General features: G+C 40.9%; 4 non-coding genes across 4 annotated transcripts; all 4 read right to left on the bottom strand.

Moving 5' to 3' along the window:
• Positions 1-2,540: 2,540 nt before the first annotated feature.
• Positions 2,541-2,612, bottom strand: trnae-cuc. The gene has a single exon. It is a non-coding gene; the product is annotated as a tRNA-Glu (tRNA).
• Positions 2,613-5,074: 2,462 nt separating this feature from the next.
• On the bottom strand, positions 5,075-5,146 carry trnae-cuc. The gene has a single exon. It is a non-coding gene; the product is annotated as a tRNA-Glu (tRNA).
• Positions 5,147-7,608: 2,462 nt separating this feature from the next.
• trnae-cuc lies at positions 7,609-7,680 on the bottom strand. Its single transcript has one exon. It is a non-coding gene; the product is annotated as a tRNA-Glu (tRNA).
• A 2,770-nt stretch (positions 7,681-10,450) lies between these two features.
• On the bottom strand, positions 10,451-10,522 carry trnae-cuc. The gene has a single exon. It is a non-coding gene; the product is annotated as a tRNA-Glu (tRNA).
• Between the last annotated feature and the right edge of the window lie 11,733 nt (positions 10,523-22,255).

Genomic DNA, 22,255 nt, shown 5'->3' with positions numbered 1-22,255 from the left:
GATCTTGGGGTAACAAACCCAGTACGATAACCACTTGGCTATTTAAGCCAAGCACGATGGATAAAGTAACTCTTTCGAGTACAAACCCGTTTCCAACTTTTTCAGATGAAGTTAAATTGTTTCATAGTTTGCCATTGTGAGATTTGAAATCTTGATCTTGGGGTTACAAACCCAGTACCATAACCACTTGGCTATTTAGGCCAAGCTCTTAGATGTAACTCTTTCGAGTACAAACACGTTTCCATCTGTTTCAGATGAAATTACATTGTTTCATAGTTTGCCATTGTGAGATTTGAACTCTTGATCTTGGGGTTACAAACCCAGTACCATAACCACTTGGCTATTTAGGCCAAGCTTTTTTGAGATTTGAACTCTTGATCTTGGGGTAACAAACCCAGTACCATAACCACTTGGCTATTTAGGCCAAGCCCCTTTGGGGTTACAAACCCAGTACCATAACCACTTGGCTATTTAGGCCAAGCACTGCCACAGTGTAACTCTTTCAAGTACAAAGATGTTTCCATCTGTTTCAGATGAAGTTACGTTGTTTCATAGTTTGCCATTGTGAGATTTGAACTCTTGATCTTGGGGTAACAAACCCAGTACCATAACCACTTGGCTATTTAAGCCAAGCACATAGTTTTGCCATTGTGAGATTTGAACTCTTGATCTTGGGGTTATAAACCCAGTACCATAACCACTTGGCTATTTAAGCCAAGCACGATGGGTAAAGTAACTCTTTCGAGTATAAACACATTTCCAACTGTTTCAGATGAAGTTATATTGTTTCATAGTTTGCCATTGTGAGATTTGAACTCTTGAGTCTTGGGGTTACAAACCCAGTACCATAACCACTTGGCTATTTAAGCCAAGCAACACATTTCCATCTGTTCCTATTTAGATGAAGTTACATTGCTTCATAGTTTGCCATTGTGAGATTTGAACTCTTGATTTTGGGGTTACAAGCCCAGTACCATAACCACTTGGCTATTTAAGCCAAGCACATAGTTTTGCCATTGTGAGATTTGAACTCTTGATCTTGGGGTTATAAACCCAGTACCATAACCACTTGGCTATTTAAGCCAAGCACGATGGGTAAAGTAACTCTTTCGAGTACAAACCTGTTTCCATCTGTTTCAGATGAAGTTACATTGTTTCATAGTTTGCCATTGTGAGATTTGAACTCTTGATCTTGGGGTTACAAGCCCAGTACCATGACCACTTGGCTCTTTAGGCCAAGCCATTTGAACTCTTGATACTCTTTTGAGTAAACCTGTTTCCATCTGTTTCAGATGAAGTTATATTGTTTCATAGTTTGCCATTGTGAGATTTGAACTCTTGAGTCTTGGGGTTACAAACCCAGTACCATAACCACTTGGCTATTTAAGCCAAGCAACTTCTAAGATGTAACTTTTTCGAGTACAAACATGTTTCCATCTGTTTCAGATGAAGTTACATTGTTTCATAGTTCACCATTGTGAGATTTGAACTCTTGATCTTAGGGTTCCAAACCCAGTACCATAACCACTTGGCTATTTAGGCCAAGCAAAATCCATGATCAGCTCAAATCAACAGCAACATGTTTGTTTCTAATCAGCACTTGAGTGCTAAACCTGCAGGTGTCTGTTTAGTAACTCTTTCGAGTACAAACACATTTCCATCTGTTCCTATTCAGACGAAGTTACATTGTTTCATAGTTTGCCATTGTGAGATTTGAACTCTTGATCTTGGGGTAACAAACCCAGTACCATAACCACTTGGCTATTTAGGCCAAGCCCCTCTGGGCTTACAAACCCAGTACCATAACCACTTGGCTATTTAGGCCAAGCACTGCCACTGTGTAACACTTTCAAGTACAAAGATGTTTCCATCTGTTTCAGATGAAGTTACGTTGTTTCATAGTTTGCCACTGTGAGATTTGAACTCTTGATCTTGGGGTAACAAACCCAGTACCATAACCACTTGGCTATTTAAGCCAAGCACAAAGATGTAACTCGTTCAAGTACAAACCCGTTTCCATCTGTTTCGGATGATGTTACATTGTTTCATAGTTTGCCATTGTGAGATTTGAAATCTTGATCTTGGGGTTACAAACCCAGTACCATAACCACTTGGCTATTTAAGCCAAGCACATAGTTTTGCCATTGTGAGATTTGAACTCTTGATCTTGGGGTTATAAACCCAGTACCATAACCACTTGGCTATTTAAGCCAAGCACATAGTTTTGCCATTGTGAGATTTGAACTCTTGATAATCTTTTAAATGAAATGTGATTTGTTTTGTGCTGAGATGTAACTCTTTTGAGTACAAACACATTTCTATCTGTTCCTGTTCAGATGAAGTTACATTGTTTCATAGTTTGCCATTGTGAGATTTGAACTCTTGATCTGGGGGTTATAAACCCAGTACCATAACCACTTGGCTATTTAGGCCAAGCCTTATAAACTTAAACTCTCACCCCTCTGATTATGGTGGAGTTTTTAAACGTTTTTAATTAATGAGTGTACAACACTCGTTTCAATGAATACAATAAATCTACATTCCCTGACCAGGAATCGAACCCGGGCCATGGCGGTGAGAGCGCCGAATCCTAACCACTAGACCATCAGGGAATGAATTGGACAGCCACTTTTGAGTACAAACACGTTTCCATCTATTTCAGATGAAGTTATATTGTTTCATAGTTTGCCATTGTGAGATTTGAACTCTTGATCTTGGGGTTATAAACCCAGTACCATAACCACTTGGCTATTTAAGCCAAGCACGATGGGTAAAGTAACTCTTTCAAGTACAAACCCGTTTCCATCTGTTTATTCAGATGAAGTTACATTGTTTCATAGTTTGCCATTGTGAGATTTGAACTCTTGAACTTGGGTTTACAAACCCAGTACCATAACCACTTGGCTATTTAGGCCAAGCAAAGATGTAACTCGTTCAAGTACAAACCCGTTTCCATCTGTTTCAGATGAAGTTACATTGTTTCATAGTTTGCCATTGTGAGATTTGAAATCTTGATCTTGGGGTTACAAACCCAGTACCATAACCACTTGGCTATTTAAGCCAAGCACAACGATGGGTAAAGTAACTCTTTCGAGTACAAACCCATTTCCATCTGTTTCAGATGAAGTTACATTGTTTCATAGTTTGCCATTGTGAGATTTGAACTCTTGATCTTGGGGTTACAAACCCAGTACCATAACCACTTGGCTATTTAAGCCAAGCACATAGTTTTGCCATTGTGAGATTTGAACTCTTGATCTTGGGGTTATAAACCCAGTACCATAACCACTTGGCTATTTAAGCCAAGCACAACGATGGGTAAAGTAACTCTTTCGAGTACAAACCAGTTCCCATCTGTTTCAGATGAAGTCACATTGTTTCCCATTGTGAGATTTGAACTCTTGATCTTGGGGTTACAAACCCAGTACCATAACCACTTGGCTATTTAGGCCAAGCAAAGATGTAACTCGTTCAAGTACAAACCCGTTTCCATCTGTTTCAGATGAAGTTACATTGTTTCATAGTTTGCCATTGTGAGATTTGAAATCTTGATCTTGGGGTTACAAACCCAGTACCATAACCACTTGGCTATTTAAGCCAAGCACATAGTTTTGCCATTGTGAGATTTGAACTCTTGATCTTGGGGTTATAAACCCAGTACCATAACCACTTGGCTATTTAAGCCAAGCACAACGATGGGTAAAGTAACTCTTTCGAGTACAAACACATTTCCGTCTGTTTCAGATGAAGTTACATTGTTTCCTAGTTTGCCATTGTGAGATTTGAACTCTTGATCTTGGGGTTACAAACCCAGTACCATAACCACTTGGCTATTTAGGCCAAGCTTTATTGGTGTAACTCTTTCGAGTACAAATCCGTTTCCATCTGTTTCAGATGAAGTTACATTGTTTCATAGTTTGCCATTGTGAGATTTGAACTCTTGATACTCTTTTGAGTAAACCTGTTTCCATCTGTTTCAGATGAAGTTACATTGTTTCATAGTTTACCATTGTGAGATTTGAACTCTTGATCTTAGGGTTCCAAACCCAGTACCATAACCACTTGGCTATTTAGGCCAAGCAAAATCCATGATCAGCTCAAATCAACAGCAACATGTTTGTTTCTAATCAGCACTTGAGTGCTAAACCTGCAGGTGTCTGTTTAGTAACTCTTTCGAGTACAAACACATTTCCATCTGTTCCTGTTCAGATGAAGTTACATTGTTTCCTAGTTTGCCATTGTGAGATTTGAACTCTTGATCTTGGCGTAACAAACCCAGTACCATAACCACTTGGCTATTTAGGCCAAGCCCCTCTGGGGTTACAAACCCAGTACCATAACCACTTGGCTATTTAGGCCAAGCACTGCCACTGTGTAACTCTTTCAAGTACAAAGATGTTTCCATCTGTTTCAGATGAAGTTACGTTGTTTCATAGTTTGCCATTGTGAGATTTGAACTCTTGATCTTGGGGTAACAAACCCAGTACCATAACCACATGGCTATTTAAGCCAAGCACAAAGATGTAACTCGTTCAAGTACAAACCCGTTTCCATCTGTTTCGGATGATGTTACATTGTTTCATAGTTTGCCATTGTGAGATTTGAAATCTTGATCTTGGGGTTACAAACCCAGTACCATAACCACTTGGCTATTTAAGCCAAGCACATAGTTTTGCCATTGTGAGATTTGAACTCTTGATCTTGGGGTTATAAACCCAGTACCATAACCACTTGGCTATTTAAGCCAAGCACATAGTTTTGCCATTGTGAGATTTGAACTCTTGATAATCTTTTAAATGAAATGTGATTTGTTTTGTGCTGAGATGTAACTCTTTTGAGTACAAACACATTTCTATCTGTTCCTGTTCAGATGAAGTTACATTGTTTCATAGTTTGCCATTGTGAGATTTGAACTCTTGATCTGGGGGTTATAAACCCAGTACCATAACCACTTGGCTATTTAGGCCAAGCCTTATAAACTTAAACTCTCACCCCTCTGATTATGGTGGAGTTTTTAAACGTTTTTAATTAATGAGTGTACAACACTCGTTTCAATGAATACAATAAATCTACATTCCCTGACCAGGAATCGAACCCGGGCCATGGCGGTGAGAGCGCCGAATCCTAACCACTAGACCATCAGGGAATGAATTGGACAGCCACTTTTGAGTACAAACACGTTTCCATCTATTTCAGATGAAGTTACATTGTTTCATAGTTTGCCATTGTGAGATTTGAACTCTTGATCTTGGGGTTATAAACCCAGTACCATAACCACTTGGCTATTTAAGCCAAGCACGATGGGTAAAGTAACTCTTTCAAGTACAAACCCGTTTCCATCTGTTTATTCAGATGAAGTTACATTGTTTCATAGTTTGCCATTGTGAGATTTGAACTCTTGAACTTGGGTTTACAAACCCAGTACCATAACCACTTGGCTATTTAGGTCAAGCAAAGATGTAACTCGTTCAAGTACAAACCCGTTTCCATCTGTTTCAGATGAAGTTACATTGTTTCATAGTTTGCCATTGTGAGATTTGAAATCTTGATCTTGGGGTTACAAACCCAGTACCATAACCACTTGGCTATTTAAGCCAAGCACAACGATGGGTAAAGTAACTCTTTCGAGTACAAACCCATTTCCATCTGTTTCAGATGAAGTTACATTGTTTCATAGTTTGCCATTGTGAGATTTGAACTCTTGATCTTGGGGTTACAAACCCAGTACCATAACCACTTGGCTATTTAAGCCAAGCACATAGTTTTGCCATTGTGAGATTTGAACTCTTGATCTTGGGGTTATAAACCCAGTACCATAACCACTTGGCTATTTAAGCCAAGCACAACGATGGGTAAAGTAACTCTTTCGAGTACAAACCAGTTCCCATCTGTTTCAGATGAAGTCACATTGTTTCCCATTGTGAGATTTGAACTCTTGATCTTGGGGTTACAAACCCAGTACCATAACCACTTGGCTATTTAGGCCAAGCAAAGATGTAACTCGTTCAAGTACAAACCCGTTTCCATCTGTTTCAGATGAAGTTACATTGTTTCATAGTTTGCCATTGTGAGATTTGAAATCTTGATCTTGGGGTTACAAACCCAGTACCATAACCACTTGGCTATTTAAGCCAAGCACATAGTTTTGCCATTGTGAGATTTGAACTCTTGATCTTGGGGTTATAAACCCAGTACCATAACCACTTGGCTATTTAAGCCAAGCACAACGATGGGTAAAGTAACTCTTTCGAGTACAAACACATTTCCGTCTGTTTCAGATGAAGTTACATTGTTTCCTAGTTTGCCATTGTGAGATTTGAACTCTTGATCTTGGGGTTACAAACCCAGTACCATAACCACTTGGCTATTTAGGCCAAGCTTTATTGGTGTAACTCTTTCGAGTACAAATCCGTTTCCATCTGTTTCAGATGAAGTTACATTGTTTCATAGTTTGCCATTGTGAGATTTGAACTCTTGATACTCTTTTGAGTAAACCTGTTTCCATCTGTTTCAGATGAAGTTACATTGTTTCATAGTTTACCATTGTGAGATTTGAACTCTTGATCTTAGGGTTCCAAACCCAGTACCATAACCACTTGGCTATTTAGGCCAAGCAAAATCCATGATCAGCTCAAATCAACAGCAACATGTTTGTTTCTAATCAGCACTTGAGTGCTAAACCTGCAGGTGTCTGTTTAGTAACTCTTTCGAGTACAAACACATTTCCATCTGTTCCTGTTCAGATGAAGTTACATTGTTTCCTAGCTTGCCATTGTGAGATTTGAACTCTTGATCTTGGGGTAACAAACCCAGTACCATAACCACTTGGCTATTTAGGCCAAGCCCCTCTGGGGTTACAAACCCAGTACCATAACCACTTGGCTATTTAGGCCAAGCACTGCCACTGTGTAACTCTTTCAAGTACAAAGATGTTTCCATCTGTTTCAGATGAAGTTACGTTGTTTCATAGTTTGCCATTGTGAGATTTGAACTCTTGATCTTGGGGTAACAAACCCAGTACCATAACCACTTGGCTATTTAAGCCAAGCACAAAGATGTAACTCGTTCAAGTACAAACCCGTTTCCATCTGTTTCGGATGATGTTACATTGTTTCATAGTTTGCCATTGTGAGATTTGAAATCTTGATCTTGGGGTTACAAACCCAGTACCATAACCACTTGGCTATTTAAGCCAAGCACATAGTTTTGCCATTGTGAGATTTGAACTCTTGATCTTGGGGTTATAAACCCAGTACCATAACCACTTGGCTATTTAAGCCAAGCACATAGTTTTGCCATTGTGAGATTTGAACTCTTGATAATCTTTTAAATGAAATGTGATTTGTTTTGTGCTGAGATGTAACTCTTTTGAGTACAAACACATTTCTATCTGTTCCTGTTCAGATGAAGTTACATTGTTTCATAGTTTGCCATTGTGAGATTTGAACTCTTGATCTGGGGGTTATAAACCCAGTACCATAACCACTTGGCTATTTAGGCCAAGCCTTATAAACTTAAACTCTCACCCCTCTGATTATGGTGGAGTTTTTAAACGTTTTTAATTAATGAGTGTACAACACTCGTTTCAATGAATACAATAAATCTACATTCCCTGACCAGGAATCGAACCCGGGCCATGGCGGTGAGAGCGCCGGATCCTAACCACTAGACCATCAGGGAATGAATTGGACAGCCACTTTTGAGTACAAACACATTTCCATCTGTTTCAGATGAAGTTACATTGTTTCATAGTTTGCCATTGTGAGATTTGAACTCTTGATCTTGGGGTTATAAACCCAGTACCATAACCACTTGGCTATTTAAGCCAAGCACGATGGGTAAAGTAACTCTTTCAAGTACAAACCCGTTTCCATCTGTTTATTCAGATGAAGTTACATTGTTTCATAGTTTGCCATTGTGAGATTTGAACTCTTGAACTTGGGTTTACAAACCCAGTACCATTACCACTTGGCTATTTAGGCCAAGCAAAGATGTAACTCGTTCAAGTACAAACCCGTTTCCATCTGTTTCAGATGAAGTTACATTGTTTCATAGTTTGCCATTGTGAGATTTGAACTCTTGATCTTGGGGTTACAAACCCAGTACCATAACCACTTGGCTAGTTAAGCCAAGCACAACGATGGGTAAAGTAACTCTTTCGAGTACAAACCCATTTCCATCTGTTTCAGATGAAGTTACATTGTTTCATAGTTTGCCATTGTGAGATTTGAACTCTTGATCTTGGGGTTACAAACCCAGTACCATAACCACTTGGCTATTTAAGCCAAGCACATAGTTTTGCCATTGTGAGATTTGAACTCTTGATCTTGGGGTCACAAACCCAGTACCATAACCACTTGGCTATTTAGGCCAAGCAAAGATGTAACTCGTTCAAGTACAAACCCGTTTCCATCTGTTTCAGATGAAGTTACATTGTTTCATAGTTTGCCATTGTGAGATTTGAACTCTTGATCTTGGGGTTACAAACCCAGTACCATAACCACTTGGCTATTTAAGCCAAGCACATAGTTTTGCCATTGTGAGATTTGAATTCTTGATCTTGGGGTTATAAACCCAGTACCATAACCACTTGGCTATTTAAGCCAAGCACAACGATGGGTAAAGTAACTCTTCTGAGTACAAACACATTTCCATCTGCTCCTATTCAGATGAAGTTACATTGTTTCATAGTTTGCCATTGTGAGATTTGAACTCTTGATCTTGGGGTTACAAGCCCAGTACCATAACCACTTGGCTATTTAAGCCAAGCACAACGATGGGTAAATTAACTCTTTCGAGTACAAACCCGTTCCCATCTGTTTCAGATGAAGTCACATTGTTTCCCATTGTGAGATTTGAACTCTTGATCTTGGGGTTACAAACCCAGTACCATAACCACTTGGCTATTTAGGCCAAGCAAAGATGTAACTCGTTCAAGTACAAACCCGTTTCCATCTGTTTCAGATGAAGTTACATTGTTTCATAGTTTGCCATTGTGAGATTTGAAATCTTGATCTTGGGGTTACAAACCCAGTACCATAACCACTTGGCTATTTAAGCCAAGAACATAGTTTTGCCATTGTGAGATTTGAACTCTTGATCTTGGGGTTATAAACCCAGTACCATAACCACTTGGCTATTTAAGCCAAGCACAACGATGGGTAAAGTAACTCTTTCGAGTACAAACACATTTCCGTCTGTTTCAGATGAAGTTACATTGCTTCCTAGTTTGCCATTGTGAGATTTGAACTCTTGATCTTGGGGTTACAAACCCAGTACCATAACCACTTGGCTATTTAGGCCAAGCTTTATTGGTGTAACTCTTTCGAGTACAAATCCGTTTCCATCTGTTTCAGATGAAGTTACATTGTTTCATAGTTTGCCATTGTGAGATTTGAACTCTTGATACTCTTTTGAGTAAACCTGTTTCCATCTGTTTCAGATGAAGTTACATTGTTTCATAGTTTACCATTGTGAGATTTGAACTCTTGATCTTAGGGTTCCAAACCCAGTACCATAACCACTTGGCTATTTAGGCCAAGCAAAATCCATGATCAGCTCAAATCAACAGCAACATGTTTGTTTCTAATCAGCACTTGAGTGCTAAACCTGCAGGTGTCTGTTTAGTAACTCTTTCGAGTACAAACACATTTCCATCTGTTCCTGTTCAGATGAAGTTACATTGTTTCCTAGCTTGCCATTGTGAGATTTGAACTCTTGATCTTGGGGTAACAAACCCAGTACCATAACCACTTGGCTATTTAGGCCAAGCCCCTCTGGGGTTACAAACCCAGTACCATAACCACTTGGCTACTTAGGCCAAGCACTGCCACTGTGTAACTCTTTCAAGTACAAAGATGTTTCCATCTGTTTCAGATGAAGTTACGTTGTTTCATAGTTTGCCATTGTGAGATTTGAACTCTTGATCTTGGGGTAACAAACCCAGTACCATAACCACTTGGCTATTTAAGCCAAGCACAAAGATGTAACTCGTTCAAGTACAAACCCGTTTCCATCTGTTTCGGATGATGTTACATTGTTTCATAGTTTGCCATTGTGAGATTTGAAATCTTGATCTTGGGGTTACAAACCCAGTACCATAACCACTTGGCTATTTAAGCCAAGCACATAGTTTTGCCATTGTGAGATTTGAACTCTTGATAATCTTTTAAATGAAATGTGATTTGTTTTGTGCTGTGATGTAACTCTTTTGAGTACAAACACATTTCTATCTGTTCCTGTTCAGATGAAGTTACATTGTTTCATAGTTTGCCATTGTGAGATTTGAACTCTTGATCTGGGGGTTATAAACCCAGTACCATAACCACTTGGCTATTTAGGCCAAGCCTTATAAACTTAAACTCTCACCCCTCTGATTATGGTGGAGTTTTTAAACGTTTTTAATTAATGAGTGTACAACACTCGTTTCAATGAATACAATAAATCTACATTCCCTGACCAGGAATCGAACCCGGGCCATGGCGGTGAGAGCGCCGGATCCTAACCACTAGACCATCAGGGAATGAATTGGACAGCCACTTTTGAGTACAAACACATTTCCATCTATTTCAGATGAAGTTACATTGTTTCATAGTTTGCCATTGTGAGATTTGAACTCTTGATACTCTTTTGAGTAAACCTGTTTCCATCTGTTTCAGATGAAGTTACATTGTTTCATAGTTTGCCATTGTGAGATTTGAACTCTTGATCTTGGGGTTATAAACCCAGTACCATAACCACTTGGCTATTTAAGCCAAGCACGATGGGTAAAGTAACTCTTTCAAGTGCAAACCCATTTCCATCTGTTTATTCAGATGACGTTACATTGTTTCATAGTTTGCCATTGTGAGATTTGAACTCTTGAACTTGGGTTTACAAACCCAGTACCATTACCACTTGGCTATTTAGGCCAAGCAAAGATGTAACTCGTTCAAGTACAAACCCGTTTCCATCTGTTTCAGATGAAGTTACATTGTTTCATAGTTTGCCATTGTGAGATTTGAACTCTTGATCTTGGGGTTACAAACCCAGTACCATAACCACTTGGCTATTTAAGCCAAGCACAACGATGGGTAAAGTAACTCTTTCGAGTACAAACCCATTTCCATCTGTTTCAGATGAAGTTACATTGTTTCATAGTTTGCCATTGTGTGATTTGAACTCTTGATCTTGGGGTTACAAACCCAGTACCATAACCACTTGGCTATTTAAGCCAAGCACATAGTTTTGCCATTGTGAGATTTGAACTCTTGATCTTGGGGTCACAAACCCAGTACCATAACCACTTGGCTATTTAGGCCAAGCAAAGATGTAACTCGTTCCAGTACAAACCCGTTTCCATCTGTTTCAGATGAAGTTACATTGTTTCATAGTTTGCCATTGTGAGATTTGAAATCTTGATCTTGGGGTTACAAACCCAGTACCATAACCACTTGGCTATTTAAGCCAAGAACATAGTTTTGCCATTGTGAGATTTGAACTCTTGATCTTGGGGTTATAAACCCAGTACCATAACCACTTGGCTATTTAAGCCAAGCACAACGATGGGTAAAGTAACTCTTTCGAGTACAAACACATTTCCGTCTGTTTCAGATGAAGTTACATTGCTTCCTAGTTTGCCATTGTGAGATTTGAACTCTTGATCTTGGGGTTACAAACCCAGTACCATAACCACTTGGCTATTTAGGCCAAGCTTTATTGGTGTAACTCTTTCGAGTACAAATCCGTTTCCATCTGTTTCAGATGAAGTTACATTGTTTCATAGTTTGCCATTGTGAGATTTGAACTCTTGATACTCTTTTGAGTAAACCTGTTTCCATCTGTTTCAGATGAAGTTACATTGTTTCATAGTTTACCATTGTGAGATTTGAACTCTTGATCTTAGGGTTCCAAACCCAGTACCATAACCACTTGGCTATTTAGGCCAAGCAAAATCCATGATCAGCTCAAATCAACAGCAACATGTTTGTTTCTAATCAGCACTTGAGTGCTAAACCTGCAGGTGTCTGTTTAGTAACTCTTTTGAGTACAAACACATTTCCATCTGTTCCTGTTCAGATGAAGTTACATTGTTTCCTAGTTTGCCATTGTGAGATTTGAACTCTTGATCTTGGGGTAACAAACCCAGTACCATAACCACTTGGCTATTTAGGCCAAGCCCCTCTGGGGTTACAAACCCAGTACCATAACCACTTGGCTATTTAGGCCAAGCACTGCCACTGTGTAACTCTTTCAAGTACAAAGATGTTTCCATCTGTTTCAGATGAAGTTACGTTGTTTCATAGTTTGCCATTGTGAGATTTGAACTCTTGATCTTGGGGTAACAAACCCAGTACCATAACCACTTGGCTATTTAAGCCAAGCACAAAGATGTAACTCGTTCAAGTACAAACCCGTTTCCATCTGTTTCGGATGATGTTACATTGTTTCATAGTTTGCCATTGTGAGATTTGAATTCTTGATCTTGGGGTTATAAACCCAGTACCATAACCACTTGGCTATTTAAGCCAAGCACAACGATGGGTAAAGTAACTCTTTCGAGTACAAACCCGTTTCCATCTGTTTCAGATGAAGTTACATTGTTTCATAGTTTGCCATTGTGAGATTTGAACTCTTGATCTTGGGGTTACAAACCCAGTACCATAACCACTTGGCTATTTAGGCCCAGCACATAGTTTTGCCATTGTGAGATTTGAATTCTTGATCTTGGGGTTATAAACCCAGTACCATAACCACTTGGCTATTTAAGCCAAGCACAACGATGGGTAAAGTAACTCTTCTGAGTACAAACACATTTCCATCTGCTCCTATTCAGATGAAGTTACATTGTTTCATAGTTTGCCATTGTGAGATTTGAACTCTTGATCTTGGGGTTACAAGCCCAGTACCATAACCACTTGGCTATTTAAGCCAAGCACAACGATGGGTAAATTAACTCTTTCGAGTACAAACCAGTTCCCATCTGTTTCAGATGAAGTCACATTGTTTCCCATTGTGAGATTTGAACTCTTGATCTTGGGGTTACAAACCCAGTACCATAACCACTTGGCTATTTAGGCCAAGCAAAGATGTAACTCGTTCAAGTACAAACCCGTTTCCATCTGTTTCAGATGAAGTTACATTGTTTCATAGTTTGCCATTGTGAGATTTGAAATCTTGATCTTGGGGTTACAAACCCAGTACCATAACCACTTGGCTATTTAAGCCAAGCACATAGTTTTGCCATTCTGAGATTTGAACTCTTGATAATCTTTTAAATGAAAACCAAATCAACAAAATTGGGATAAATCAGGCACAGCCCCTAATTCAGGTCAGCTGTAAAACCAAGAACAAAGTTTAAAGGAAACTTACAAACTTTAAATCAAAATGTGATTAAAGGGGTCAACTAAACACCCCAGTCCCCGCGGTGCCCACCAAGCACGGAAGGCCTCGAGAGTGCCAGCAGACACCGCGTGCTCCTTCTCCAGGGACATCCGGCAGCGAACGTAGCCGCGGAAGAGGGACAAACAATCGGGCGGGACTCCCCCGTCGATCGCCCGCTGCCTGGACCTGTTAATGGCCAACTTGGCCAGGCCCAGGAGCAGGTTCACGAGGAGGTCCTCCTCCTTCCCGACCCCCTTCCGCACCGGGTGCCCATAGATCAGGAGCGTGGGGCTGAAGTGCAAACAAAACATCAATAAAAGGTTTTTCAAATAACTAAAAAGGGAGTGCAGCCTACAACACCCTATGTATACATGGTCCACAGACTCCACAAGACCGTAAATGAAATGTGATTTGTTTTGTGCTGAGATGTAACTCTTTTGAGTACAAACACATTTCTATCTGTTCCTGTTCAGATGAAGTTACATTGTTTCATAGTTTGCCATTGTGAGATTTGAACTCTTGATCTTGGGGTTATAAACCCAGTACCATAACCACTTGGCTATTTAAGCCAAGCACAACGATGGGTAAAGTAACTCTTTCGAGTACAAACACATTTCCGTCTGTTTCAGATGAAGTTACATTGTTTCCTAGTTTGCCATTGTGAGATTTGAACTCTTGATCTTGGGGTTACAAACCCAGTACCATAACCACTTGGCTATTTAGGCCAAGCTTTATTGGTGTAACTCTTTCGAGTACAAACACATTTCCGTCTGTTTCAGATGAAGTTACATTGTTTCATAGTTTGCCATTGTGAGATTTGAACTCTTGATACTCTTTTGAGTAAACCTGTTTCCATCTGTTTCAGATGAAGTTACATTGTTTCATAGTTTGCCATTGTGAGATTTGAACTCTTGATACTCTTTTGAGTAAACCCGTTCCCATCTGTTTCAGATGAAGTCACATTGTTTCCCATTGTGAGATTTGAACTCTTGATCTTGGGGTTATAAACCCAGTACCATAACCACTTGGCTATTTAGGCCAAGCTAATATTATGTAACTCTTTCGAGTACAAACACGTTTCCATCTGTTCCCATTCAGATGAGGTTACATTGTTTCATAGTTTGCCATTGTGAGATTTGAACCCTTGATCTTGGGGTTACAAACCCAGTATCATAACCACTTGGCTATTTAGGCCAAGCTAAACCCAGTACCATAACCACTTGGCTATTTTTAGGCCAAGCTATAAGCCCGTTTCCATCTGTTTCAGATGAAGTTACATTGTTTCATAGTTTGCCATTGTGAGTTTTGAACTCTTGATCTTGGGGTTACAAGCCCAGTACCATAACCACTTGGCTATTTAGGCCAAGCCCCAAAATTGTTTTATAGTTTGCCATTGTGAGATTTGAACTCTTGATAATCTTTTAAATCTTTTAAATTTGAACTCTTGATACTCTTTCGAGTACAAACCTGTTTCCATCTGTTTCAGATGAAGTTACATGTTTCACAGTTTGCCATTGTGAGATTTGAACTCTTGATCTCAGGGTTACAAACCCAGTACCATAACCACTTGGCTATTTAGGCCCTATAGGTGTAAATCTTTTGAGTACAAACATGTTTCCATCTGTTCCTATTCAGATGAAGTTACATTGTTTCATAGTTTGCCATTGTGAGATTTGAACTCTTGATCTTGGGGTTATAAACCCAGTACCATAACCACTTGGCTATTTAAGCCAAGCACAACGATGGGTAAAGTAACTCTTTCGAGTACAAACCAGTTCCCATCTGTTTCAGATGAAGTCACATTGTTTCCCATTGTGAGATTTGAACTCTTGATCTTGGGGTTACAAACCCAGTACCATAACCACTTGGCTATTTAGGCCAAGCAAAACTATTCATTAACAATGTAACTCTTTTGAGTACAAACCTGTTTCCATCTGTTTCAGATGAAGTAACATTGTTTCATAGTTTGCCATTGTGAGATTTGAACTCTTGATCTTGGGGTTACAAGCCCAGTACCATAACCACTTGGCTATTTAGGCCAAGCCCCAAAATTGTTTTATAGTTTGCCATTGTGAGATTTGAACTCTTGATAATCTTTTAAATCTTTTAAATTTGAACTCTTGATCTTGGGGTTATAAACCCAGTACCATAACCACTTGGCTATTTAAGCCAAGCACAACGATGGGTAAAGTACTGGCAGTAATGGAATGAAGCCCTTAAGTGGCTGTTAATTGGCCACTTAAGGGCCTCAATACACTTAAGTGCAGGCCATTCGCCCACATTTTCCTGCCCACATTTAAAATTGCAGAGATGTCGGGATGGGCAAACAGGCAGTGGAAAGGCCACATGTCAGATTTTATATATGACACCCCCACCCCCCGGCACCACCACCACCACCCCACCCCACCCCCACCCCACGCCCCCCCCCCACCCCCAAACATCCCCAATCCGCCTTAAAAGTGACCTGTGGGCGAGCGTAAAATCCAGCTCTCTCTCCCCTCAACTATTGCGCCCCCCCCTCTCCACCCATTAATGTCAGACTTCCAGCCCAGCTCCAGAAGAGAGTTTAATTGTTATGTTTCAGGGTCCTAATTATCTATGTAAGCCTGAATTTGTAATAGCGAGTATCAAAAGAAATCAAATTAACAAAAATAGTAGCTTGGCTAAGAATGCATAATAGTGTTGGGGAAGTTAACAACCATTACACCTGTTTTCCTTCTGAAAACTGTGTAAAACGCATACCAATTTCTACCCTACAGGATGAGTGCTTCCAATCTGAATATTACTTTAATCAGGTGGTTGTAAGTTGAAGGCAGTGCTTTTACTGCATCAAATTACTATTGCATCAAATTACTATTGCATCAGCTTAAATTGAATTAGGTTTAACTCAGCATTTTTTCAATTGTGTTAGCACTAAATCAATATTTTTGTGATATTTGTTAAATGGAATGCATTGATGCATCTAAGATCACACTGTTCTTTAATTCAGCTATTTTTAAGTTTAGTACAGGTAAATTTAAAATTAAAAATACCTATTAGATGCCTGGGATACCAAATGCTTTTTTTCTGACACATATTAATTGAAATGAAGAAGAAGCTTCTTCTTTTCTGCACAGTCTAAATATAATGCATAGGTAATTTTAATTAAATTGTATGGTATTGATTATAGCGATGGACTCTCAGTAATTGAATAGTGAACCTACTTTGACCAAGTTGTGTAGTACACAGCCAGGGTCTCTATAATTCATACAAATTGCAGGAATTTCCTTAATTATAAAATGAATGAATATGCATTCTATGTATTTCAAATAGATTATAATCACTTTAAGTTAGTCCATGGATTGTCTAATAATCAAAAATAAAAAGTGCAGTTGTAAAGATCATATGCTAGTTTAAGAGCATGACAGATCACGCCATTCCATTAACATCTCAATCGTACAAAATCATTTCTTCAAAGTCCTCCCATGTGCCTGTGGTAGAGAATTTATAGAGTTTCATTGTCCAATTCTTTCTTTATTTGTTCATGGGCTGTGGGCGTCACTGGCTGGGCCAGCATTTATTGCCCATCCCTTATTGCCCTTAAGACGGTGGTGGTGAGCTGCCCTCTTGAACTGCTGCAGTCCATCAGCTGTAGGTACACCTACCATGGTGTCAGGATTTTGACCCACCAACAGTAATGGAACGGTGATAGATTTCCAAGTCAGGATTGTAAGTGGCTTGGAGGGGAACTTCCAGGTAGTGGTGTTCCCATCTATCTGCTGCCCTTGTCCTTCTAGATGCTAGTGGTTGTGGGTTTGGAAGGTGCTGTCTAAGGAGCCTTTGTGAGTTCCTGCAGTGCATCTTTTAGATAGTATACACTGCTGCTACTATCTGGAGGAGGGAGTGAATGTTTGTGGACATGGTGTCAATCAAGCGGGCTGCTTTGTCCTGGATGCTGTTGAGCGTTTTTAATGTTGTTGGAGCTGCACCCATCCAGGCAAGTGGGGAATATTCCATCACACTCCTGACTTGTGCCTTGTAGATGGTGGACAGGCTATGGGGAGTCAGCAGGTGAGTTACTCGCCGCAGGATTCTTAGCCTCTGACCTGCTCTTGTAGCCACTGTATTTATATGGCTAGTCCAGTTCAGTTTTTGGTCAATGGTAACCCCCAGGATGTTGATAGTGGGGGATTCAGTGATAGTAATGCCATTAAAGGTCAAAGGATGATAGTTAGATTCTCTCTTGTTGGAGATGGTCATTGCCTGACACTTGTGAGGCGTGAATGTTACTTGCCACTTGTCAGCCCAAGCCTGGATATTGTCCAGGTCTTGCTGCATTTGGACATGAACAGCTTCAGTATCTGAGGAGTCATGAAAGGTTTTGAACATTATACAATCATCAGTGAACATCCCCACTTCTGACCTTATGTTGAAAAGAAGAACATTGATGAAGCTGCTGAAGATGGTTGGGCCGAGGACACTACCCTGAGGAACTCCTGCAAAGATGTCCTGGAACTGAGATGATTGACCTCCAACAAACACAACCATCTTCCTTTGTGCTAGGTATGATTCCAACCATTGCAGAGTTTCCCCCCCTGATTCCCATTGACTCCAGTTTTGCCAGGGCTCCTTGATGCCACACTCAGTCAAATGCTGCCTTGATGTCAAGGGCAGTCACTCTCACTTCACCTCTGGAATTCAGCTCTTTTTTCCATGTTTGGACCAAGGTCGTAATGAGGTCTGGAGCTGAGTGGCCCCAGCAGAACCCATACTGAGCGTCAGTGAGCAGATTATTGCTGAGTAAGTGCCACTTGATAATACTGTTGATGACCCCTTCCATCACTTCTTGATGATCAAGAGTAGACTGATGGGGAGATAATTGGCAGGGATGGATTTGTCATGTTTTTTGTTTGCAGCATATACCTGGGGCAGAATTTTGCCCTTGGCAGGGCTTCTTGGTGGGGGCAGGCGGGGCAGTAGGGAAGCAGACTACCGCCCACAAAATCGGCAATGCACCGCCATTTTACGCAGGTGGGCCAATTAAGGCCCGCCCAGCATGGAATTCAAACAGCGGTGCTGAATGTTGTCTGTGCAGGTGGGGAGAGGAGAATGAGCAAGCCTGGAGCGAACTTCACGCATGCACGTGAAAGAGCGCTTCAATCTCCCTGTGGCAGGGAGCTGCCTCAAGGAGATGAAGCACTGTTTAAAAAAGCTAATGACAAAAATAAAAATGCCATAAAACATGTCCACTCACATGAGCAGGGACATGTTTTTTAATTCAAGTGTAAAATTTTAATTTTATTTTTATTTGCTTTAGGAAACCTCATCCTGCCCATGCATGAGGTTTCCTAAAAGATGCAAAGGCTGCTTGGCATTTTTGCCTGCCCGACAACTGTAAGGTTGTATGGCAGGGTAAATTTAAATTTAATTACCTTTTTAATGGCCTTAATAGGCCTTTTAATTGTCGGTGGGCATGCTGCCAACTCCAGTGCGCGCCCGCCAAATGAAATATGGCAGGACTGTGCGATGATGTCAGGGCGCTCATCCAGCATCATCGTGCATCATTTTATGCTCAGCTGGGTCAGGCACGTGCCCACCACCAAGCTGAATATTCTACCCATGGGCAATTTTACACATAGCCAGGCAGATGCCAGTGTTGTAGTTGTACTGGAACAGCTTGGCTAGGGATGCGGCAAGTTCTGGAGTTCAAGTCTTCAGTAGTTTTGCCGGAATATTGTCAGCGCCCATAGGCTTTGCAGTATCCAGTACCTTCAGCCATTTCTTGATATTATGTGGAGTGAATCAAATTGGCTGAAGACTAGCATCTGTGACGCTGGGGACCTCCAGAGGAGGCTGTGTTGGATCATCCACATGGTACTTCTGGCAGAGGCTTAAGGCTGCTTCAGCCTTATCTTTTGCACTGATGTATTGGGCTCTCTCATCATGGAGGATGGGGATATTTGTAGAGCCCCCTCCTCTAGTGAGTTATTTAATTGTTCACCACCATCCACAACTGAATGTGACAGGACTGCAGAGCTTAGATCTGATCCATTGGTTGTGGAATTGCTTAGCTCTGTTTATCATTTGTTGCCTATGCCATTTGACAGGCAAATAGTCCTGTGTTATAGCTTCTCCAGATTGACACCTCATTTTTAGGTACATCTGGTCCTGCTCTTGGCATGCCTTCCTGCACTCTTCATTGAACCAGGGTTGATCCCCTGGCTTGGTGGTAATAGTAGAGTGGGGGATATGCCGGGCTATAAGATTAAAGATTGTGGATGAGTACAATTCTGCTGCTGCTGATGGCCCACAGTGTGTCATGAATGCCCAGTCTTGAGTTGCTAGATCCATTTGAAATCTATGCCACTTAGTATGGTAGTAGAGTCACACAACATGATGAGGGGTATCTTTAATGTGAAGACAGGACTGCGTCTCCACAAGGACTGTGCAGTGGTCTCTCCTACCAATGTTGCCATGGGCAGATGCAAGTGCGGCAGGCAGTTTGGTGAGGATGAGGTCAACTATGTTTTTGCCTCTTGTTGGTTCCCTCACCACCAGCTGCAGATCCAGTCTAGCAGCTATGCCCTTTAGGACTCGGCCAGCTCGGTAAGTGCTGGTGCTCCTGAGTCACTTTTGGTGATGAACATTGATGATTCCCCACCCAGAGTACACCTTAGAATTGCCTCATTTCCTTTTATCCTTTGACAGTCCATTCTATCCAAATTTCTGTTATTTGTAACACCCATCACCCATTCTGTAGGCTTTGGTGTGAAAAGAGCTTCCAATTTTTTTTCATAATTGAACATTTTTCATTGATAATAGAGAATAAATGAGCTTTGATTAAATACCAGGGTTGGGGAGAGGGTGGTGGGAGGAAACTTAATAGCCCTGAAAATGTGCAGAGGAATCTTCATGTGGAAAAGTTATCCAAACTCACTTCCTGAAGTAGATATGGCTCCCTGCTCCTTTCTCCCCCTCCTCCTCGTCCTCCCTCTTACAGAAGCTTGTCTGTCTCTGTGTCCCCTCTACTGATTACCCCTGTCATTCCCAGGGGAATAGTTCACAGAATCACAAAATCTTAATGGCACAGAAGGAGGCCATTCGGCCCATCATGTCTGCACCTTACTAATGCACTCATGTCTTGGAGCCATTGATTTGTGCAGAAGCCTTGAAGTCAGGGCCAAGCTCTTCAGCACCTGCCACACCACTCCCTATAGATTTTAGCAACTTTAAAGAATGCTAGAAAGCACCAGATACTTGTGTAATTGTAGGGTCAGCCAGGAGAAATCAATTAGCAAATAACCTAGGAGTAGTTGTTGAGCCCTTTAACTAGCACCAGTGGGAGTGGTCGTCCTTCTTGCTGATAAAGGCATGTTCAGCCATGTCTAATGAAATGAGGCTGTTAACTGGAACGTTGAGGTCTAAAGTGGCACTGCTGGCTTCAAACCAGCATTACTGATGTTGTGACCTGCCAGCTCTACATACTTCTAACTGACACTCACTGCATGCGCACACTAACGTCCTCACCAAAGTGGCATTCGGCATGTGCGCACAAACGAGACAGAAATTTTCACTCAGTGGATGGGCATGCACCCGACCCACTCGAGTGTGAAATGACGCGCATTGACATCGGCTGAGCGTGTCAACATCAACGTGCAATCGGGGGTCGGGGGGGGGGGTGCGGGCTGGAGCCGACAGCTCACCCGCCGACAATTAAAAGGCCTATTAAAGCCATTAAATAGTCAATTGAATTAAATTTTTTGCTGCCCATCCAACTGAACAGTTGGAGGGTAGGCGATTAGGCCAAGCAGCCTTTGCATTTTTTGGGAACCTCATCCACGTTTGGGATGAGGTTTCCAAAAGCAGATAAAAACTAACTTTTCGTTAATAACATGTCCCTGCTCGTGTGACATGAGGGGACATGTTTCATTACATTTTTTTTTAATATCTCTTCATCTCCCTGAGGGATGGAGCTGCCTCAGGGAGATTATGGAGTGCTCACTCGCACAGATGTACAAAGTTCATGTGCAGCCCACTTGCCCTCTTCTCCCCACCCACACAGGCGGCGCTCAGTGCTGCCACTTGTGTTTCATGCTGGGTAGGCTTTAATTTGCCCTCTAGTGTGAAATCATGGTCTGGTGCCGATCGCGGGCGGCAGATGGTTTCCCAACCGCCCCTGCCCACCCCGCCAAGCACCCCCGCCAAGGGCAAAATTATGCCCCTGCGGACAGCCTCTTAGGCTGCCCGTAGCATCCAAATAATGACACTCATATTTGCAGTACCAGATCTAACACCCTGGTAATCAATGTTGGAGTTACTGTTGTAATCTTCTACCCAGAAAAATAAAATCCTAGTCAGAGAAATAGTAGTCTCTCCTAATCCATGCCAAATGTTATCCTTGCTATACATGCCTATAGCTTACAGCCATAATATGTATGTGCACTTAGTTGTTCATATGAAAAATGTTTATCCAATATTTTACTCATTGATATTATCTGGGTTATTGCCTTTAATAAGGTAATGGCAAAGACATTTCAAAATATGTTAGCGTTTATAAGATAATATTCACATAAGGTAATTTCAAGCTCTATAACTTTCCTTCCCTCAAGCACATCTCTCAAATCTTTTGACCTTTCCTGACTCACAGAGTCCAGCTGGGATCAAATATTCTAAAAATTCCTGTTACACAACAATAGGTATGATGCCATTTTTAAATATGTTCCCAATGATTTTTTTAAAATTCTGTTAGTAATCGGTGGATCAAATTACTTCCCTTTCATCAGACAGTAATTCTTCTTGTTTGTTGTCGATAAATAATAAATCATATCCACTTCTTATTGAATTCAATGGTTAGGTTATTAACACTCACTTCAGAGTGAAGAATCGTCAGTTAAAGAAAGAATCAAATGTATTT

Source organism: Carcharodon carcharias, chromosome 1 (genome assembly GCF_017639515.1).
Source record: "Carcharodon carcharias isolate sCarCar2 chromosome 1, sCarCar2.pri, whole genome shotgun sequence".
Lineage (NCBI taxonomy): Eukaryota > Metazoa > Chordata > Chondrichthyes > Lamniformes > Lamnidae > Carcharodon > Carcharodon carcharias.
The sequence above is the reverse complement of the archived record's forward strand: the minus strand, read 5'-3'. Positions and strand labels throughout refer to the sequence as shown.